The sequence below is a fragment of the Lissotriton helveticus genome, chromosome 9 (genome assembly GCF_964261635.1).
Source record: "Lissotriton helveticus chromosome 9, aLisHel1.1, whole genome shotgun sequence".
Classification (NCBI taxonomy): Eukaryota; Metazoa; Chordata; class Amphibia; order Caudata; family Salamandridae; genus Lissotriton; species Lissotriton helveticus.
In genome coordinates this window covers 494149664-494173203 of record NC_136070.1, presented here as the reverse complement: position 1 = coordinate 494173203, position 23540 = coordinate 494149664, and the positions used below count along the sequence as shown (strand labels likewise).

The following is a 23540-nucleotide window of genomic DNA, read 5'->3' as shown; positions in this document are numbered from 1 at the left end:
AGTGTGTATAAAATACATAACATGCTTACCATGAATACATAACATGTTTGCCACGAATGGCACAAGCACCATTACACATCAATCCAAAATTGTGGATTTTGTCTTACTATAATCTGCGTGAAAGGCCAATTATAAGTCAACAAGGGCGCATCGCGAGGTATCTCTCATTCACACATCAAACCATAGAGTCAACAGACCACCTTAGGTACTTTGTCACTATTTCATTCTCAGTGTTTACATATAGAGGATTTATTGGATGTAATGCATTTCTTGGGTTGTGCAACTGAATATTTTTTCAGGAATTTCAATATCTGGGAGAGATTATGTTATTGGATGACTGTTGCCATTATAATCCAATGACAATGTTTTTGGTAATGCTGTTTAGAATTAATTTGGGAACACTGAATGAGTGGTCTAAGAGGAGAGAGAAATCTCAATAGCGGTATGCGAGGCAGGAAGGTCACAATTATTTTGGTGGCTATTTCTAATAGACGTGCAGTGTCCAGAGACCTTTGAAGTTTATTTTAGCGTAGTCGATTGTGATGAAAAATACCAAGATTTGGTTGAAGGGTATATGGAGTGTAGATGGTGAAGGTGAAATGCCATATTTATTGTAGGCCTCGTGGCGTTTAAAGGATGTCTTTACTGTATATTACATTAATTAGCTGATGCAAATGTTATGGTGCTAGAGTTAGGGCTTTTGATACGCCAGTACTTTATTTTGGAACTTCTGTCGTTTTCATCAGGCACTAGTTATGGTTTTGGATGTTATGAGGTTAACCCACGGGGGATGGAAAAGGGGTGGGTTTAGTTTAAATCAACGAGGAAGTGCTTTGGCTTTTGACTTAGCAAATATGCTGTTTAGAAGTTAAGTATTGACCATATTTGTGAGTTGTGTTTTGCGGGATACATTGTCTGATAATAGTTCATGTATACATCTAAAGAGAACACTTACCTTTGTGGCCTGGAATTGGGCCAGTGGGGGATGCCTGATGATGTTAGAAACGTGTAGAGTAGGAAGAGTAGAGCCCAGTCCAGGTTGTGGTTGGAAATGTGAGCCTTTCATTTTCTTATTCATCTAGTGGATATGATTATAACTGTGTTCCATAGCATGTGAGGGGGAAGACCATAAAAGAGTCAAATTGATCCAAGCCATTTATTCCTGAAGGTCCAGTGCATTAGGGTACTTGGAGGACATCCAGATCTTATAGTTTACAAGATATCATATTTTGGTCTTCTTGAAAGACCAAGGAGAAAGTGAGAAAATGCAAATCAATAAATCAAATTGTTTAATGAAAGGACTCAGAGGTTCCAAAGAGCCCTCCCTCTTGATGTTTGTGACTATACTGGGAAGACATCCAACCCTTATTTGATTGACAAACAGAAATCTGAATCACTATTGACAAATAACATGGATCACCTCCCTGATTTCTCTTGCAGCGCCCCTACAGTAATTCCCATATTCCACATTCCAGTTCATGGCAGCTTAAAGACTTCAAATAACACTCATGCAACCATCTTGATGTTGAACACCCTGATGTGCATTACAATTAAATTCATTCTACTCTACACTGACCCCATACGATAACTTAATCCTAAAAACATTACTGGTTCATGATTTTGTTGGGTTAGTTGTCAAACCACTAAATCATGCAATTGTAGTGACATTATTGAAGGAAAACATTTCTAATTCCAATAACCAAGGTAATTGCAATCAAAATACTTCTAGTACACTTTCAACAGAATAACGTAGCACTTGACAAATATTCTGACCTCAGACACCCTGCAATTACACAAAACATCAGTGATGTAGTTGACAAAAAAAAGTTTATTGTCAAATCCAATGCCCAAACTCTTAACCTTAGGCTAAGGATGGGATAGTGGATACAGGTTATTGGGCCACCAAGCAGTTGACCAGATGTCAGGTTTGTTTGCCTAAGGTCAGTAACAAGGTCTTCCCAACAATTAGCTTGAGGAAGTTGAGTCTATACACACAGCAACCTCTGCAAGGCATAGGCATATAGAGAAGGCCATATTGGAGGAGTTCTGTGAAAGAGTGATGACGAGCTGAGTTTCATTCGCATATTAGATGAAAGTCAACCCATAGCCTAGATGACCTCAGCCAAGGGCCACACATAAATATTAAAGAGGGATGGACTCAAGAAAGAGCCATGTGGCACTCCTTGGGTAAAAGGGAACACATTTGACTGAAAGGGTTTTTGAGACACCTTAACTCCTTCCATGCTCATGACGAGCTCAGCTCGTCATGCAGTACACTGCTTGTGTGCTCATGACGAGCTCAGCTCGTCATGAACAATGGGATTCATCGATGATCAGCATGGGGGTTGAATCTCTGTAGCATTGATGGTGTTAAAGGTGCATTTGTGCAGGAAAAGAGGCAACCCACCTCAAGGCTTTATGGCCGACGCTGCAGTTCCAAAGTCTTTCAATCTATATGTTATGAGACACAATGTGGAATACAGCACTGACATCCAGCATTAGTAATGCTGCAGAATCACCAGCATCCCAAATTTGATGGATTGATTCTGTATCAAGCAGCAAGGCAGACTCAGTACTACAAGAGGGACGAAAACCTGACTGAGTCCTGTGAAGCAGGCCAAGGGCCTCAATGAAGCTAAAAAAGCTGCTTATTGACATGCTTCTCTGTATTCTTAGAGAAAAGTGGAAGCAACGAGATAGAACAGTAGTTTTCGGGCTTGGTGAGGTCCAACAAAGACTTTTTAAGGAGTGGGGCAACTATGGCATGCCTCCATCTCCGGGGAACCCAGCCCGAGGCCTGGGAGCTGTTAAGAAGCTCATGTAGTACTGGGTGGACAACCTGCAGGCCCCACTCCAAAATGGAGGGGGATGCTGGGTCAAGCGGGGAGCCAGACTTAACCGAAGCGTGGAGTAGGAACAGCTCTTCAGATTTGATGGACTTAAAGTTCAGCAGCATCGAGCTTTCATCAGAAGGTTCAAATCAGGTGTTTAACCGCATCGCTGCGGCGATTTTAAAAACCCCGCGGTTCATGACGAGCTCAGCTCGTCATGAGCGCACGGCAGGTTACGCTCATGACGAGCTGAGCTCGTCATCAGCCTGGAAGGGGTTAAACAAGGAGCGTCTCTGGCCTTCACAGGAAAGGAAGCATACATATTTGCCAACTTTTCAGAAATAATTGAGCTAAGGCATTACAGCCATTCTCTGATGGCGAATTAGAGGCTGAGACTAGCGACAGTGAGTAGAGTGATTTGACAATTGTGTGGGCAGATTGAATTTTATTGGTATAGATGTCACAGTGAGAATCCTTGTTACACCAGTGGTAGAATTTAGACGCTGCCATGTAGTCAGCTTTGAAAGCTGGATCAATATTCAAACAAAATACATCAACATATGTCTTTTATTGTTATTGTGATTGTCTGACCTCTAATACCAACTTTGTGGAAATCGTCAATCCCCTCACCATTGCTTAAGGGAGCAATAAAATACTCGAGGTTAGTAAATTCGAGTATACTCTATTTTATTGCAATCATAAGGTGTATTTGGCATATCCCTGACTAAAATATAAATATTGTCATTTGATTCACATTTCTGTGGCGATTCTTCCTATATGTATTCTGTATATTTTGGCTTTGTTCTTGATAAACGTCTTCTCCATTCCCTTAATTTAATAAAAAAAGGTTTGGTATTTACCTGGTGCGGTATTACCCTGCTGTTCTAAATTTACCATGGTCGGATGATTTATCACATGCATTACTCGAGTTTGTGCAGCCATTTATCATGTTTGCCTCCTTCTGACCATTTTTCTTGAACACAATTCAACACATATTTCATGATGTAATGTGTTAAGGGAACATTGCAGATGTGCAGTAGTTATGGAGAAGCAAGGCTCAATGATTAGAGCGGCAGACCCTGATGCAGAGGTCTGGCCCGGGACCAGGGTTCAATTCCCGCCTCGGCGGCTCTTGGACTCAATCTCCCCAGACCAAATAATTCTCGCCTCGGTGCCTAGTCTACTCATGGGTCCCACTCTGTGACTCTGGGCAATAGCTTGCCTAATCTCCACAATGGCCCCAACAGCGCTGGGATGCCTGGCTTCACCTTGGGGGTGCCCACGAGTGGACATTTCACATGGAAAAGCCAGGAAGGGTTCCACAGCGGTATGAGTGCAGTGCTGGGACGCCCCGTCGCCTGGGCAGCTGTGCGCTTTACAAATACAACACATTTACACACATTTACATTTACATGGCAAAACTCAGAATGCCAATTCTGGCATGAATACCCATTTACACCTTAAACAAGATTAATATAGCTCTCAGAATGGGGGGACATTTAATACATTTTTCAATTGAATTCTAACTGCAGCTAAATTGCTTCCCTAAAAGTTAAATGTAAACATTATTCGAGACCCACTTACACTAAACCTATTTGTTAGACCCATCGGTTTCTGGCAGGCTGGAACGCATCGAAACCAGTCACAATACACCATCCTAGATATGGTGAGTATAATACATGTGTCCGATAACCTGAGTTCATCCTTTCGTAGCCTGGAACTGAAGAGTCAGGCTTATCCTTCGGGCCCAAGTGTAAAGTATTGGCACAAAACCACCCTCGTAACACACTGCATATGCCAAAAAAAGACTCCACACTGTATGTATAAAACACTGTTCTTTGTTTTACATGCACATTGAAATAAAATTGAGATACACATTGTATATCCACTTTACAGTAATATGCAATTGTTGACCTTTCCCATTAGCAGCCGAATGGCACGAGCATATTTGCCCTAATCAGTGGTGCAAGATGCCATAGCTCCCGACAGCCAGCCGTAGGTGCCCACAAGGCACAAAAAAACTCCTCAGGCCCAGTACGATATTTTCCACAAAAAAGTACCTTGTGTCATGTGTCCAGGGAGAGGGAACAATTACCTCGGGCAGAGGACACAATATCAAGCAATGTCGTCTTCCCAATCCAGAGGTTCAAGACAGTCTCAGCTCCCTGCTCAGGTCCCCCCAACACCCTTCAGACATTACAAGTCTCCTTGTTGCAATCACAGGTCCCTCGGACAAGCTTCCCCCGCAGCCCACCCGAACTCCTCATGTCTCGTTATCTCAGGTGGGCTGCTGATCTTTACAAACACATTCCTCTGCACAGTGTGATGACGGTGTACGTCACGACTGTCCTTGTACCAACCCACGATCACTTCCACCTGTTTCTGCCGCACCCTGCGCTTTCCTTGTGATCTCATGGAAACGGGGAGATCCTTTGTGTCCCTGGGATCTCGTGGACAGGGGCCAGCCAACCGGCCCTTTGAGAGTACTTAGGGACCCGGGCCACGACAGTTGGCACTTAGCTGAAGGCCAACAACATCCTGTCAAAATTCACCAATTGATAGTTCCCTTCTTGGAGCACGATAAGCTCCAGGCCACCACAAGTCTGCAGAGAATCCAGCTGTAGTTACTCCTGTCCTAATGATTCCTCTTCTTGGTGTCCCAGCGTCAAACCAGCTTAGTATGGTTCCAAATCCCAAAGTGCCTCTAGCTTCTAAGGCCGGAACACAAGTAATTATACCCACAATGGCTTTTGAAGATGCCATCAGTTCAGTAGTCCACCTTTGAAATGCATAGGCCCTCTCTAAAGTTTGTCCTGTCAACTGTCCTACCACGGGAGGTTTGATCACTATCTTTAGTGGGCCCAAGACCCTGCCCCTTGGAATGCGGGTCCCAATTCCACCCCCACATAACCATCCCAGAAAGGTCTCTCTAAGTCAGAGGTCTGCAGTTTCTATTTAATCCCTAGTTTATGACCTATCAGGAATGCACAGAAGTAGCTATCCCCCTAGCACCCAGACGTGAATTGGAGATAGGCCGACAAGCACACAGAGCCACAAGCATCGAAATGCCCACTTCCCCAAAGTGACATTTGCACTTATGGAATGTCAGATCCACCAGGGCAAACCTGTGACTCGATCGATGAGCTACCTCAGTGGATGGCACTACCAGTGTTGCAGGCCAACAGAGGAGCATTTAAGGTTCATGCTTCGGGTATATGTTTTACCCCTAGACAAGGAACTTACAGCCTATTCCTCCTGCTTGTGATTGCCCTCTTTCGGACTACAACTCTCAAAGAAAATTTCCAAAAGCATATGACGCAGGAGCAGTGAAATAATAGATGCCTATTTGCTCCCTTAATCCTCAGTCAGTGCGATAAGCAGAGGCTAAGCTGCTTGTCAGAGTGACTTTCTGTTTGTTTTCTAGTTTTATGTAGTGTGAACTCGGGTCAAAGGCTTTGAAGCGCTCTGCATGAGCATGGGATTACTATATGTCTGATTCCATTTTTTGTGTTTGTTTAGGCATGGGAACGCCCGAGACTCAAACCTGGTTCTCAAGTCCTTAAGCCACATCTTCTGACTTTCCTTTTGTGTTTCTTAGATCTAGGAACATCAGAACAGTATTTACTTACTTTCCACATTTAGCATCGGGTAAAAAGTCACCCAATATTTAATGTGGCCTGTGGACAGCAGCGCTTAGCTCTAACTTATTAATATTGCTAATTATGTTTGCCAGACGATGAAACAACTATATACAATGAGCCTTGCTTAGTTTGCAATTAAGTTGTATATTGTGTGAAAGCAACTTAATGTGCTGCAGAAAGAACAGCATCCCAAAGACTCAACCTACCGAGTTAATTCTGTTAAATGCCCGCACATGAGCAGGTATTTGGAGTTGTTAGTAAATGCTATTCTTCTCACATCAGATAACTTTTTTTCTAATCTTTTGTGTCGTCTGTTATCAGTTAATGTTAATGTTAATGTAACTGATATTTATAGAGCGCAACTGTTACCCTAGGGTGTCTTGACGCTAAACATCAAATGTCCTAGAGAGCCTATGCACAGAGAAGAGAAGCTCTTTAACTAGACTGGAAGAGCCATGTCTTCAGGGCCTTCCTGAAATCCAGGTGATTTGTTATGCATCTAAGATGAAACGGTTGGTCATTCCATGCTTTAGCAGCACCAACCACAAAACGTCTACCTCCCCAGTTGGCTTTCCTTGCAAAGGGAACAGATACCTGTTTTGCTTCTGAGGAGCGGAGGGTTCTCCTGGGAGAATACCATTGGAAATTCGTGGCTACCTCCAGAGCTTTCAGCTTTCTGAGGTTCATGTGTGAGTAGGTTATCCAGTCCATATTTGTTTCTGTGCATTCTGGCATTTAAAGTTCTGAGTTTATAAAGGGTTGATGAGGACTACACATCGCAGAATGCAAAGAAATTACCTGGACTTGAAGTGCGACTTACACTTGTGAATGGCACCTAAGCACTGTCTATATGTCACTCTTTCCTTCATACTCTCTCTTCTCCTTCACAGCTCTATCCTCTTCTTTTTATTGTCCTTATCTTTGTCTCCCTCGCTTTCATCATCTTTTTTTGTTCTTTATTTACTCTCCCTTTCTCCATTTAATATTGGCTGGAAAAGCAGTCAGTAGAGAAATAGAAATGTAAGACAAATGGTCCAAGACAAAGAACATAAACATTCGACAAATCATTCACAAAGAATTTGAACAGCCATGCTACTACATACAAAAAAGGTTTAATCAGTTCTGTATTTTTCTGTACATTAGATATTATTCATATTATACGGTTCATTGCAACTGAGACAAAATGTCAATAAGCATAGGTGCCCACATTCACAACGGGAAGGGGGGGTGAAGGTGAAGTGAGGGAAAGATGGGATTACGTAACAGTGAAAGTCATTCGGTGACACAAAATATTACAAATTTTGAAGAAACAATATACATGGTCCCCTGGATCACCAAGGACCAAGAAACAAAAAGCGCTCAAAAAGAGTCAGACTGATAAATGTACCAAACCAGATCCAAAATCCCTGATAACCGTCAATGTTCTGCTTGGGAAAGGGGATTTGGTCGTATTAAATAAAGTCGACGTTTCGACCCGTAAGAAAGGTAGGTATTTGGTCCTTACACGGTGGGTCTTCTTCAGGACAGTATAAAGTTGTGGGCGGGCAACCTCCTACAAGGTAGAGAAATGTTTTCATTATTCAGTGAACACCAGTTATGTTAATTAATAAACATAGACGGTGGATCAATTAGAAGGGTGACTAGAGCTATTAAAAACATGTTGTCGAGAAAATACTCCGATTGGAATATAAAGTCAGGGGTGGATGGATTATTGGGATAACTCAAAAGAAATCTGCATAAAATCTATTCCGAGGATTGGGGCAGAAAAGACCACCTCTGGAATACTCAAAAAGAGTGGAAGGTACCGTCTTATATACCAGAACGGGGCTCTCCCCCTTAGATTAAATACATAGACAAAATGTTGCTTACCACTGTGGTGCAGTGGTAGCTGTACAACGTCAACGTGCACGGATTGGTGTCACATCTAAAATCACAATCAAAATATCCTGTCTGGGTGTAGAGATAAAGAGAAGCAATATTGAGCCAAAATATTTACAGACCAAGTCAATAAACTCAAAGATACTCAACAGGACGATGCTTACCACTTGTCCTATGATCAGACAGCCGAAAGATATAGAAGACAAAAGTTCTTAGGTTGCGGGGTCGTACCTTGATGGAGGGTAATAATTACCTCCAAATTGGAGCCTAAAGGTATAGAATAAAATAAAAATAGGCAGTACATAACCAGACGGGGGTCAATTGTACACGTCTCGGTTAACGCTAGTGGCCAAATAGTTGAAGAAGGGTATTCATTATTATTAACATACTATCAGATGGTAAAATTGGCGCAGGTCAGTATCATTGTGGAAGGGTTAAAGCTAGATATAATAATAATAAGCAATTTACCATTAATTGTCAAATTGGTCAGAATAGCGCTGAAGTTCCTAAGTACAATCCTCATTCGGAAGGTATTGGATAAGTTGTATTGTTTGAGCCTGAGAAAATAAGAGACACAACAGGCATTGGTATTTCAGCCTTAAGGTTCAAAAAGCTGGAAGGACTCAATAAAAAACGTGTGTAAAATACAGCACATACCTAAGTGCAAAATGAATTTGCAGACAATGGCCAGACTGCCGCCATCAAATGAAAAAACGATCGTTTCCCCAACACATCATGTCGATTTCCAACGCAGACACGGGGACTGATGGCTGAGTGAATGTCAAATCGATGCCCCTAGGGAATATTAGAAAAAATGAACCCAGGTCCTAATGACATTTTGGGTTTAACCCTGTTATTCATAATCTCAGTAGAGAAATAGAGGCACAGCCAGACATGAGCGTCAGTAGAAGTGCCTTTGTTTTCTTGGGTCTGTGAAGGAAGGAGAACAGACCAGTAATCCCATGTTATCCATGCCTGGTACCCACGTGTGTAAGTGCTGCCTGCAGCACTATGGTCATATGGCTTCAATGTTGGACTAATAAGGTAAAGAAGCTTTTCACATGCGCTGTCACAGGAGGAATAGAAGTGAATAATTTTAATCAATTTAACTTCTTATAAGTTATCCTTTCTGCGGAAACAATTCCAAGGAAACATTAGACTTGGCTGCAGGCTACTAGAGGGAGCGAGCTGCTCAGCTTTAATCAAAAGGGGCATCTGGGGAACGATGTTACAATACATCTCAAACCCCAGCTGAAGTCCTCAAACAAAGCAATGGTCTAGAAAGACTAATTTGGTGATAGTTAGAGATGCATGATTTGTTTAAAGAAAACTATTTTTACTCTACACTGGATGGCCTCTTTAAGACAGAAAATATTTTGGAAGAAGGCGGCCTTAATAGCGGCCTTAATAGCGGCCTCTGATATAAGTGTGATGGAATGAATATGGCACTACACTATATAACGGTGGGCCATTTGTGAATGATGAGAGGAAGTGCCAGGCATAAGTGAGAGAAGATAATGTAAACACCGAAGAAATATGTCTATATCAAATTGTGAAAACAATATGTAATTTTAGCAAATTTCTCAGGGTAACATTGTGGTAAAAACATTATTTGGCACCATTTTTGTCTTGGATGGAAACACCCAAAACCTCTGGGGAAGGTAATCCCTAGGAAGTAGATCATTCATTTTTGGTTTATTAACTGAGTGCCCTTCAAGAAACGCCTGTATTTTGTGTGTCAATTCTACTGGTACACCTTTAGAGGACCCGTGGTGCACCCACTGCAGGCGTTCTATTCATATCTATGCTGCAACCTCCATTAAGTGAAGTAACATCAATTTGCATTTTAGAGGTTTACTCGAGCTTTAACAGTACATCAGGCAAAGTCTAAAAGAATTAGATGTGTGAGTAGAGGCCTTGGAACACAAATCACACCTCTTGAACTCACTTGCCTGAATCGCAGAATCTCACAGCTGAGATTAAAACTGGATCATTGCAAGCAAAAGTGAAATTCTGTTACACTGACTACATTTCAGTGCAAAAATTCATCTGCTCATTCCAGAAAGGGCTACTTGCTTAGTGTACGTTTGCATCTGAGTAAATTAGGATTAGGGGTGAGCCATCCAAAATTACTGAACAGCTACTTACACACTTACCCCAAACAGGCTGATTTTCTTCGGGCGAACTTCTCACGTTTATTGGAAAGGAGACTTACGTGGAAAAATCCATGGGTCATAAAAAGCCATGCACCCTTTGAAATGTTGTGAATTTCAAATTAAGACCTAGTACCAACGTAGCCTATGTTTTTTCTAATTTCTAGACCCAAAAATGTACTTTTACTTTTGTGAATCAGGCCGTACTATCTGCCTAAAAAAACTTCTAAGCTACATGCTCTTAAAAACAACTATTTTTCAAGAAGACTTTGATCGCTGGAAGAAACCTATAACACACAGTTTTCTGCACTAAAATATAACATACTAAGGCTATTTTATAATATCACACCCAGTGGCATCAGTGATGACATTGATCATGTCATCCGTCATGAGCACTGCGGGGGAGGGGGTGGACTTATATTTACAAGAGTTCTATAATAGTTCCATGAGCTTTTTTTGGGTATCTTTTCATTACAGTGCCCCCTAAAATTATCTATTTCGATGTTTTTTTCTGTTTCCTATATATCTTATTTATTTTGTTGATATTTCGTAGTGCAGCTAAAATTCTTACAATCATTTTAAATTATACACAGTTACATTTAAGCTAAAGTGTGCCATCAGTATGCCTAGTGTTTGATTGGAGAATGAGAGTGTGTGTCAGCCACACTGAATCAGGTTGACACTGGAAGATTGAAGGGTACTCAATTTACCTACTCAGAAGTCCCACAAACTTGCTTTTTATGTGCTATGTTTCTCTGTTTTTAACCTGCATAGGGCGCACCGGCATGTATATCCATCTCAGCACTTGTGTTGGTTTGTAAAAGGACACTGACATTCAACTATAGATAGGTGACACTAGCAAACTAGGTGTGATTTGACACTATTTCATACTATTTTGTACCTTTAATAACAACAGCCTAAATTATGCTCACAGACGAAGTCTGCGTTGTTACAAAACCACATGAAAGTATTACTTGTTAACAAACGGTGACATAACCCCATGTCAAATAGATTTTGGCATTTCTTCAGATCACAGTGGTGGAAGTGAAAGTCTTTTGAAAATTAAAAGGTATATTAAACTCCTGGTGAAATTAATAAATTCGTTATTAGTTAGGTCTTCTCTTCAGTCTAAATTTTTTTTATCAGGATATAAAATATAATTTCAATTTGGTCAGCTGTAAGGCACGTTGCAATGTCTGATTTTGAAATTGGTTGTCCTTATTGTAATTAACCTTCCTCGCAAGGCGTCAGTGTAGTTTGCAGCATTATGTTATAGACCCGTTAACCTGAAATTACCCAAGGCAAAATGGCGCGAGACACCTCACACCACCTTCCTCCACTTTTGAGAGGAAGTCGGGCTTCTTTTCTGCTAATGAGCTGCAAGTTCTTGACTTGTGTAATCTAGATTGTTAAAAGTGCCTCTGGGGAAAATAAACTTCCCTCCTACTCAGACAGACTTAGCAGGTACTAGAGCTGCCTTTTCTGCGCGTGTGCTGACTAATCACAGATTTTTCAGTTTCTGTATTATTGAGCAACTGCAACGAAAAAATGAAGCAGCAGACAGACAGGAAAATATAATAGGTCACGTGAAGACAGGGCTGCCGTTCATTATTTCACTTTACACGTCCCTACACAGGAAAACAACAGAAAGAAACACTTTACCCTCTTATCGCATATCAATTTTACTTATTTGTTCAAAGCTCTATAAGTCATGCTATTTTTTGAACTATTTTACACAAATTGTTTTTCGTGAAATTCATGAACTTAAGTTATAGGAACAAATAAACTAACAAAAATCACTTCAAACGTTATTGTATTCAATCACAATAAGTTGAATTCTCTGTGCATTGTACATTCTGTTTAACAAATTTCAAAATTAATACAACAATCCATTATAGACGACTTGTCTTTTCATACCCAATGCATTTCAAGCTCATGGGAGCTCTTCGTCAGGGGCCTGTAAAGTTGAATATAATTATCAGTTAGCAAACTACTTATTTGTTTGTGGACGTCAGAGTACACACAAAGTACAAGGTTTGAACAATAATGAATAAAACAAAGGTGCTCAAAAAAACCATCTTCCCTCACCCTGGTGTGTAAAGAGTATGAAAACAAACTCACTGATCTTGGAAAAAGGAGGTGCATCCACCTACAACACGAAGACCGGCATTACTAATGTGCTCTCCACGGCAAATCCCATGGATGTCCCGTTTTGTTGGAGAAAAAACTTTGAGGACCATTGAAAATAACTATGGTATAAACAAAAATTTAACAGTTCCAAAATGAAAACTTTCTCCGCTTTAACATTAGGGTTTGGACGAGTCAAACCCTTCTGTGTACAATCGACGTCAAATCGTTGTACACGTCTATTCCCCACCAATCTGGTTTTGGAGGCCGTGGAATGGCCCTTGTTGCAGCAACCTAATGTTAAAGCGGAGAAAGTTTTCATTTTGGAACTGTTACATTTTTGTTTATACCATAGTTTTCATTTTGGAACTGTTACATTTTTGTTTATACCATAGTTATTTTCAATGGTCCTCAAAGTTTTTCCTCCAACAAAACGGGACATCCATGGGATTTGCCGGGGCCCCGGCGTATGCTAATACCTTTATGGCAAAGTTTGAGGCTGACTTTATTTACAACAACATCACATGGAACAATCATGCGATTTTTTACCGGAGATTTATTGACGACATCTTTGTGTTGTGGTCTGGAACAAGGGAACATCTTGAAGCAGGAATTGGAAGATTAAACTTTTGCACAGAGCACATTGAATTTACACACACGATCAGCGACAAAGAACTGTCATTTTCATGTGATGGTCAAAATCCAAGATGCAGAAATACACACGACAGTCTTCAGAAAGACCACAGATGTGAACAACTCTTTATTATTCCAGAGTCTTCATCCACAAAACCTTAAAAACAATCTACCGGTTTCACAATTTATGCTCATAAAAAGAATCTGTTCTAAGGGAGAGGACCTGAATACCCATCTCACTATACAACAACGGAGATATAAGGAGAGAGGCTACCCAGATGAGATCTTGATGAATGCAAGAAAAAGAATTCAAACATACAGTAGGGAAAATCTTTTGGTTCAGAAACCCAAGAAAAAACTGGAAAGACATGTGTTCGTTTCGAAATTTTCTACATCGTCACATAAATTGAAAAACATCATAAACCGACATTGGGAGCTTCTACAAAATGAAACAGATTTTAATGGGATATTCATCCAGAAACCCCTTTTTGCCTACACCAGATCTAAAAATCTCAAAGAATTGATAATGTCCCCGATCAGACAAACAGAGGAGAACCACAGAGGAATGAAAAAGTGCTATAATTGTGTTCATTGTTCTAACGTAATAGAAGGGAAAAAGTTAAATCATCCACGCACTGGTAAAGAAATGATCTTACATTTCGACGGAGATTGCAATTCCAAAAACTTAATTTACTACATCAAGTGTCCCTGTGGGAAAATTTACACAGGCAAAACGGAAAGAAAACTGAAAACTAGAATATCGGAACATAAGAGCACGATAAGAAACAAGAATCTGAAAAGTAACTTGGCCAAACACTGGAATGAAAACAATCACAACATTGCCCAGATCAGGTTTTCCATTCTGGAAATAGTGAAAACACACGAGGGGGTAGATCTCACTAGATCCCTCCTCCAAAGAGAAATCCATTGGATCAGAAATCTTGATACTCAAGAATCGAGAGGATTAAATGAGAAAGTCGATTTATCATGCTTTTTATGATATTTTTCTCTTTGTACCTGCTAAAAGTTGCTGTTTGCATATAGTAATTAATGCCAGTATTCTTTGTAAATATGTATGAACAAAGTCACTTGTTAATTTACTCGTTTTTCACCACTTAATTTACTCGTTTTTCACCACTTTTTATCCTATTTGATTTGCACATTTTATTTTTATTTCATTTTGTGCACTTGATCCCGGTCTAGCGATCGGACGAACATATTTCAACATGGCGCCCGAGTTCGGGTGTTGGATGAGGTCGTTTCAGTACAGTGGTTTAGTCTGTTTTTAGTTTCCGCGGTGAACGTGTTGCGTTTAGGCACAGAGGAGTAGGCAGACCTTTAACGAGTGTACCGCCGAGTCCGTGTGAACACACGCGAGGGATTATATGGCAGAAAAGTCCATTGAAAGGTGAGCTGTGAGGCAGTTCCAGCCCGCATTTGAGCATTTTTTGGTAGTAGGTCGTAATTGAGACAGTTCTTGATTGTGTTTTTGTATCGTTAGGAGAAAGTGAAAGTCCGGCAGCAGTCGCTTGGACATAGATCGGTTATCTAATACTCTTTAGAACAAGGTAAGATTTTTGGAGATCAGCTTTTTAGGTGGCACGAACGTTGTGGAGAGCACATTAGTAATGCCGGTCTTCGTGTTGTAGGTGGATGCACCTCCTTTTTCCAAGATCAGTGAGTTTGTTTTCATACTCTTTACACACCAGGGTGGGGGAAGATGGTTTTTTTGAACACCTTTGTTTTATTCATTATTGTTCAAACCTTGTACTTTGTGTATACTCTGACGTCCACAAACAAATAAGTAGTTTGCTAACTGATAATTATATTCAACTTTACAGGCCCCTGACGAAGAGCTCCCATGAGCTTGAAATGCATTGGGCATGAAAGACAAGTCGTCTATAATGGATTGTTGTATTAATTTTGAAATTTGTTAAACAGAATGTACAATGCACAGAGAATTCAACTTATTGTGATTGAATACAATAACGTTTGAAGTGATTTTTGTTGGTTTATTTGTTCCTATAACTTAAGTTCATGAATTTCACGAAAAACAATTTGTGTAAAATAGTTCACAAAATATCATGACTTATAGAGCTTTGAACAAATAAGTAAAATTGATGGTTTCAGACCACCTCAGCAACAGTGCATAGAGGTTAAGTGTTCCACACACTTAAGATAGAGTACTGTATTTAGTGCCCATGCAACCTAGCCTATATTGGCCAGACCCAACAACCTGTCAAAGCCAGAATCAGCCAGCATAGAAGTCGTATACGGAGGGCAGTTCCAAACGCACCCCTGGTCACTCATTACACAGAGAAACAACATACGGCCGACCAAATACGATGGCAGGTAATAGCAATCGCAACCCTCTCAGAAAGAGGTGGAGATATTAGCACTATTCTCCAACGCTTAGAGTGCATGTGGATAGATAGGGCCAATTCAATTGAAGTGGGCCTGAACTCGGCTGAGGAATGGCAGGGATTCGTGACGAATCTGCACTAATCAATACAATTGAACCATGTAGACTCCTGTTGCTACAGGATTATCAAGAATGTGAGCGTGAATTATGGTTCACGACAGAGGTTAAAAAAATTGATTCTCTATCCCAACATCATACTCTGTCAAATGATTACGCGATTATGTAGTGAATTATAATTGCATACCCTTTAGTAATTGTATAGTCATGATTATAAATATGAAATGTTTATGTAAAAATTCAATGTCTGACCGTCAGCATATTAATGCTTTATGGCAATTTACCTAGGTAAATGCATCACAATCCTTATTTACACCGCAACATGCGATAAGTCACTGCTATTACAGCGGGTACATGGCATTCACAGACTTCCCAGTAACGCTGGCTAGCGTTACCATAGGTACGCGGTTTGACCGCGGAAGTCTCGTTGTCCATATGACACTTGCGAGACTTGGTGAGCAAACGCGGAAACCAGCGAACTGACGAGCGGCTGCCATGGCAACGCAGCTCCGGCCAGTAGATTGAGCGACGGCTCAATGCTCAGAACGGGGCTGACTTACGGCTGCCCTATTGAAGCCTTAAAGTTAAAAGAAGGACTTGAGACAGTTAAACACTGTCATCGAACCGGAGAGAGTCTGACCCGGCAACACGCCAAAACCTCATTGTAGGAGACCTCGTCACTCGACATTTACAGTAAGTGTCATTAGCGCTTTCGCGCGATGCACTTTTTCTTGTCCTTATCTAGCATTAAATCTTACTCACTCTTGTTGTTTTAGACTAAAAGACACCATTACGCGTCTGTTACTATCAAGCTTACAAGGCAGAATCCATCGTGCATTATTCAGAAGGCAGCCCACACCTCATGATTGTGAGGTAAGAGCCTTTTCGAAATAAACTTTATCGACAATGAACATTGTTGTATAACATAGAACTTACCTAGTTTCCGTTTCTTCCCTTTACGCGCCACGCAGCACCCGGCTGGGTACTCACGTGAGTGCTTTTTTGATTATTTTTCACTAACACGGGAGATCACACGTTTACCAAGGCTGTTCTCAGAATCCAGGTACCTCAATTGTCCTTGTCTATCTTGCAATCACCTTTTCGAGCCCCCAATATTTGCCTGCAAACTAACACTATGCGTTTTTCGTGCAGATTTCCCCAATACCTACTGTCCTGAGGAAACCCTACATCCAATAAAGGGGTTGAAATGCCGTCGACACGAGTACAAAAAGACCGCACATAGCTGGTGTTATCAGACATCTTCGCTGTTTTATATCAATTGGTCCTTTCTTGTACATATGGAAACCGTTTTTTACTAAACCACTGTACATAATTGATCACTGGTTCCATGATTCACTTGGGGATGCACTGCACAACAATTTATAATTGTTAATAATTCTTATAGAAATGATATATATTTACTTATCAATGTCTTCTTTTTTGTTGCAAATATAAACATTGAATGTGTTCATTGTGTAGAAGTTTCTTTTCCCCCTTGCATTATCCCCTCCCTTACAAATGTATTGCCATTGTGCGCTTCTCATTCTATTATTATCTATTGTGTCTACGAGAACCACTGTCTCTTTAGTATAACACAATTACCCTGGTTCTTAGTAAGTAGGGTTCCCCTATAATCTTAATCGGCCGTTCATTAACAGCCATGGCCAGAGGAGGGTGCTGCTCTGGTGAGTTGTGTAGAACGCAGTGATCCAGCAAGTTTACCAGCTTGGATTTCTCATACGCTACCATACTCACCTGGGCCCACAAACATTCACACTTAAGCCAGTAATAACTGCTGGGATCAATTTCAATACTCCTGCGTGATGATTTTACCTTTACCAATTCTTACCAATGCTATCACCTTAGGTCTTAATTTCTTCTGGTCAATAGATCGGATTGTTAGTAGAATAGGTAGAAATGTCATTAACCTTAGTTTTCGAATGACCACAGACTCGAGCGAGTTTTAAAAGTTTTATGTAATCATTAATTTTGTGAGTCAAATACCAATACACGTCACCATACACTGGTTTCTTGAGGAAATTATTCAAAATTAGAACAAATAATTCTCAGTTAAGATCTCATGATGACGGAACCTGAAAAGGGTGGAAACAGAGAGCAGTACAAGGACATACTACACAGAATTATATTTACCTAGAATGGTGTGAGGACCAACCCCTGACCAAGGAGCTGGATAGAGACCCCTAAGTCAGTCAGGAGCCAAAGGACAGGTTCAGGACAGGATAGGTGACCTCTTCTATCTGCAACGCCAGCGTCGCACCCCTCTCTGGCACTACTCTCTTTGATTCTTCCCCTTCCTTCGGATGTGCCTCCTCGATCTTCTTCCGCGTTCCCCTTCTAGATCATCTGATTCTTTTCTGGCAGTATCTTCGTCTTGTCTCTCTCGGGTCATCTATCAGAGTGCTCGGACAGCGTCTCTGACCTCTGTGGCTTCCGCCCTCATCTGGGTCGGTGATGGGTTTGTGTCATCTAACGGACTAAACCTTCCTTAGTTATACTATTTTATGTGTATGTACCACCTCCAATGTTTCAATATTCGTGAAAACACCTACATCAGATTGGACAAGGAGATGGGGAGAGATCATCACACCATACTAATGTATTGCTTTTCTTTAGTTCATTGTTCAATATTCCTGCCCCTTAATTTACTTTCCCAAGATTTATTCCCACCCGCATTTCACATTAGGATCAATACATTGTATAAGAATTTTGACTTCCTTCTTTCCCCTCTTCTGGTCGAGAGGTGAGGTTCCCAAGCGCTTCTTGCTAGAGGGACCATGGCTGAGTTTCAACTTGTCTCATCATGGTTCCGGACGGGTTTGGGTGCTCTTGCGGACAAGTCAGGTGGGATAGGGATTTCAGTCACCCTCCAGGCCAAATACGAACGAATGATAAAGATAGAGAAAGCCATGTTACAATACAAAAATAAATGAATGCACTGTATACCACTTATTTCTACTCTAATCCCATTAACTTATTTAATCTTTTGTATTAGCAGTTTACTAAAACGTGCGAGGTTTAGTTTAAGCATAGCATGTGCATTAACATGAAATTTTCAAGCAGCCATTTTTCTAGCTATTGCACAGTTGCAAAGTCTTCCCACTAAAGCAATGGACGTCATACTATGTAGATGCAGTAGATGCTGCGCAGAAACTTCCAGCGCTTTCGGCAGGCATTTTAAGTCACTTGGGTTACTTATTCGAAATACACATAGGCAAGCTTCCCCTAAATTCATTATAAAGAATGTATTGCATTATTAATATTTACGAACATGTTGGTTACAGTATTACATGTTATTTGAGAGGATTGCTTCCGAGCAAATCTTTTTCATTATGAGACCTTGCTCCATCAGCAGTGAAATGTAGACTATTGTTATTATTGTTTTTGAAGCAGAAAATTGCCTGTCTGTTAGCGGTCAAAGTCTCTTCATCCTTTTGTTGACAATTATGTCACAGCCAGGATTAAAAATAAAGTAATGCCAGCGACCTAAGGAAAGTTCAGTTTATTTGCCAGGGACTTCAGATGACACTATGCTGGGTCGAGGGGGAGCGCAGTTGAGGGATGGTGCAAGGTATATTGTAGGCATGAAGGGAGCTCAAGATTGTGGAGCATATAAGTATGTAGAGGAATATGTGTTGATGCGCATTTTCACGTGGATATTGGAATTGGAGTGTGTGCGCATGTGATCATGTTTGTGTTAGCCTTGTGTGTGTATGTAATGTGTAGTGTGCATGTGCACATGTTTGCGTGTGTGTAAATCAAATGCAAATATGTTCATACTGCATTACAAGACCAGAGAGCCAGAGTGTTGGAAGAGAAGGCTAAAGGAGGGGTGGCATAGAGGTAGTAAAGCTGTTGCCACTCCACTGAAAAGTTTTGTTTGTGGAGCATGTAGCACACCATCCGACATACCAGTTCAGGGGTGGCTGGGGCAGCGATGGCACATGAGGTGCATTTAGTTAGCCACTCTTGAGCAGGAGCCAACCAAAATGTGCTATGCCCACACGCTTCAGCACGAGGAGTCGGCATAGAAATAGTGCAGTTGCAGACAAACTGACTTGCAAGAATATAAGTGGGAGTGAGGATGCAGAAGAGAGGAGGGAGGGAAGATGAAAGAGTACAATAAGGGGCGTTAGACACCGAAGTGATGGGGTGGGGGTAGAAAGGAGTCGAGAGGCAAGAGTGAAGAGCTGAATGGATATGTTGAGCTCACATTTAGAATGGAGTAATACCAAATGGGCTGAGTCATGTGTATTTTAGAGAACGGTTTGGAAACTTTCTGAGCACCCTGGCCATGATTTGATTGGCTGATTGAATCAGGAGCACCACCTTTCTCAGCCAATACGTGCAAGTTGTGATACTCTGTTTGCACATTGTGCAGTAATCTTACAGCTTTTCTGCCTTTTGTGATTTTCTTGCGTTATGCCATTTGGTGTTTAATGGAGCATTTTAGTTTCTGTTTGCCTATCTCTATATGCTGATGACTGTATTCAATTTCCTGCCTGATTCTCCTTCTTAGTAGCAACAGGGCAAAGCATTGCAACCACTGCAGAGTGCAAGTAAAGAACAAATGCATCCAACAACACAAGTGTCATATTCTAGTCGATTTAGTTTTGCTCGAGAAAGAGCCTCCTCTTTGTGACTCTCATCTATGATTTGCTTTTAGTAGATGTACACATTTATTAGTTGCCTCAGTGTAGAAGCGTACGCTGCACTCACAAAGAGGGTTAAAAGGTGTATCATCTGAAAGGTTTTTCATAAATGTCAGAGTTCAAGGCAAATCAATTACGATTTACCATTAACATTCCACTGTGAATGCTGCTAGATGGCTGTGCGTAAATTATGCGTGGGTTTCGACCGCTTAAAGTCCATTAACATCTCTTCCAGGATTAACTTGAAAGTCCTTCAACCCAGAGTAGGCCTGCTCAAGCACAGGCACCCACAGACCTGGTTTTATGCTAATTTGTATGTTTCTGAATCTTGCTGACATTCACTACTGTTCTGTATTATGCATGCAGAGAATTATTCTCTTGTGTTTCTGAATTAAGAAACAGCATGTTCTTTGTTACAAACATTGTTCCCAAGAGAATGCTATCATAGACTCAAATACCCATCACATCTTCTTTTTGTTGGTCGAATCCTATCTGGCTTTTGACTTAACAGTAGCTGATTAACACCTTGCTTGCGGCGCCGATTCTCCCCCGGTGCTGGACATTCCAGAACAGGGTGTGGTCATGACGGAACCATTCCGTCATCAGCACAGCTAAACCGTGACTGATGACGGAATGGTTCCGTCACAAGCATCGAAGGTGTTAAGCTGAAGGCTGTACTGCATCTAGATTCAGTCTTGCCTCCCTTGCCCATAAGGTACACGTTCAGAATCTCTTTACATACCTGGCGAGCACCTCTTGAACACTACCCAAATGTTGACAAACATTTAACTGGTTAGTTTGTGGACGATGTGCATCTGAGGACTAGTGGGTCTTAGAGAGGCACAATGGCATGTGGCCTAGAACCAGAATGCACCCATTTCTCAAACAAAAAAAGTCTGTACCTCTGCAGGAGAATGACAAAGCCCCCATCTAACACTATGAGGCATTGACGCTTGGGTGTCCAATTGAGTGCTGGGCAGATGTTTTCTAGAAGTCAGGAAACCTGTCCCGTTTTCTCTTCACCATGACTGGTGTTGAATTCACTGGAGTGAGATATATTTTCGGTAATGACGATATACATGCCCAGTGAAAGGCCAATTAGGTACATACAATTGTAGTTGACTGCAGTGGGTTTCTGGCACAATTAATTAAGTGCTGCATAAATTAGAGAATAACACTGGAGTTTAGAATCTGGAGTTAAATTTATTAGAAATGATTTGTTTAACTAATTGAAAGTGTTGAAGCTGAAATTTAAGAATGGAAACAAGTGGTGCAGGAATTTGTCGAAGTCCTATTTTTAGACTCGTTCGAATGCATATAGACAATCCACACCTGTGTAAATACGTACACACAAGGAGCCACAGCTCATGATTTATAGGGAATGTTAACATTTTTAACCATGAAGATGGGGTGTTACCTTCAGCACTATCAAGTGTAACATCCTACAACTGATTCTATATCTGAATTTCTGTATAAGCAAGTCCAGTACTACATAAACAACATGAAAAATGGCACTTCAAGAGTTTGCTTTTTATCTCTATAACTTTCCTTTCTCTATCTAAAAATATTCAATTTAATCTTACTCTTATTTAGTGTGTTGACAATGTTCTATACATTAAAATATATTAATGCACAAATTTACATGAGACACATTTCAGATATCAGATAAGACTTTGAATCTTACATTGCAAACTATCCACCAGTATAGGCCAACACCATGTTTATCATAGCATTTCAATTTAAAGTGAAGACTAGCTTTAGAATGGAAAAACCGCCTCCAGCTATAATAAATTGAATAATTGTTTTCAGGTAGGCTTTTGGGTGGTGGATAGGGTTTCAGCGTTTTGTATTCAATAATAACACAATAAATTCAAATACTTGTGTGTTTTAAGTAGATTAAGTATCATTCACGCCTTGCTGTACTTAAGTGATATTTGTTCTACGTCTTTCTAAAATCAGAGGTGATTCAATATAAGGGTAATTTTTTGATTTGTTGTGCGCTCTGTTATAATCAAAGAATGGGTCACAGGCAGCATACCAGTAAGCGATACATTCAGTATTAGCATGAGGTTAAACCAATGATCCGGAGTGCCAGCACAAAGACTCATTATTTTACTAGGGTCACATTAAGCCTTCCATTCATTAGTCCTGACACATTAATTAATATAAGCCACTGAAGCTTATAGCTTCTGTGAATGAGTTCAGGATATGGCTGACGTATGATGCTTACAAGCAGTATTCTAAGAGTATGTGCTTTTTTGCAGTGTAAATATAATTTAAAATAAATCGTGAACTATTAGTTTATGCTTGGCCACAACTAACTCAATTTTTCTACGGGGCATGTTATGTAACAGAGATTTGGATAATGCAGTATTAACATTAGTATGGCCTTGCAGCACTGTTAGAGTTCATGTATCTTCAATCTTTGGTCTAGACTAGAGGTTCGCATCACAGAGTGAAGTCTGTTTTGTGATTGTTTCAACTTGTATCATCAGTAGTTTGTGGTTAATATGCTGCTTTTGTGTACATATTTTGCTGTATGTGTGTGATAATGGATGATGCTTTTGGTATATGTTACCAGGGATATTGACATTAGTATGTGCCACCTGGGAAACATCCTTTACAACGAAACTTTTAAAACGCAGTGCTTTTACAACGCAGGTTTTACAACGAAAACCATTACAACGCATTGCGCTGGGGGCGCTCTAGGATAGGGAATAGATTTAATTTACTATCCAACAGCTTCCCTAGTGTCCACGGGGACTGGAGTTGGAATAGTAAATTAAACTATTCACTATCCAGCACCCCAAAGCGCTATGTGTTGTAAAGGTTTGCATTGTAAAAACTGCGTTGTAACAGCATGCGTGGTAAAAGCATGCGTTGTAACGTCATACATTCGTGCCACCTGGGTGGAGATGGTAGGATTAAATTCATAGTCTTGTGTACAATCCATAAATCATATTGGGGCAAAGGTCCTGCATACCTACAGAAACTAAGACCTCACTACGTCTGCACAAGAGACCTTATCTCATTGCCTGCGTATTGGATCCGACCATGATCCTTCAAAAAGATAAAAAACAATGGTAGATCTCTTGATTTTCAAGGAGTGGGTATTTCTAATGCCTTTG

The 23540-nt window shown here is 40.7% G+C and overlaps 1 protein-coding gene across 5 annotated transcripts in view; it reads left to right on the top strand.

Moving 5' to 3' along the window:
* The window catches only part of SYT16 (synaptotagmin 16), a 690595-nt gene that overhangs the window by 314573 nt on the left and 352482 nt on the right, over positions 1–23540 (top strand). The gene's annotated exons all lie outside the window — the stretch shown is intronic.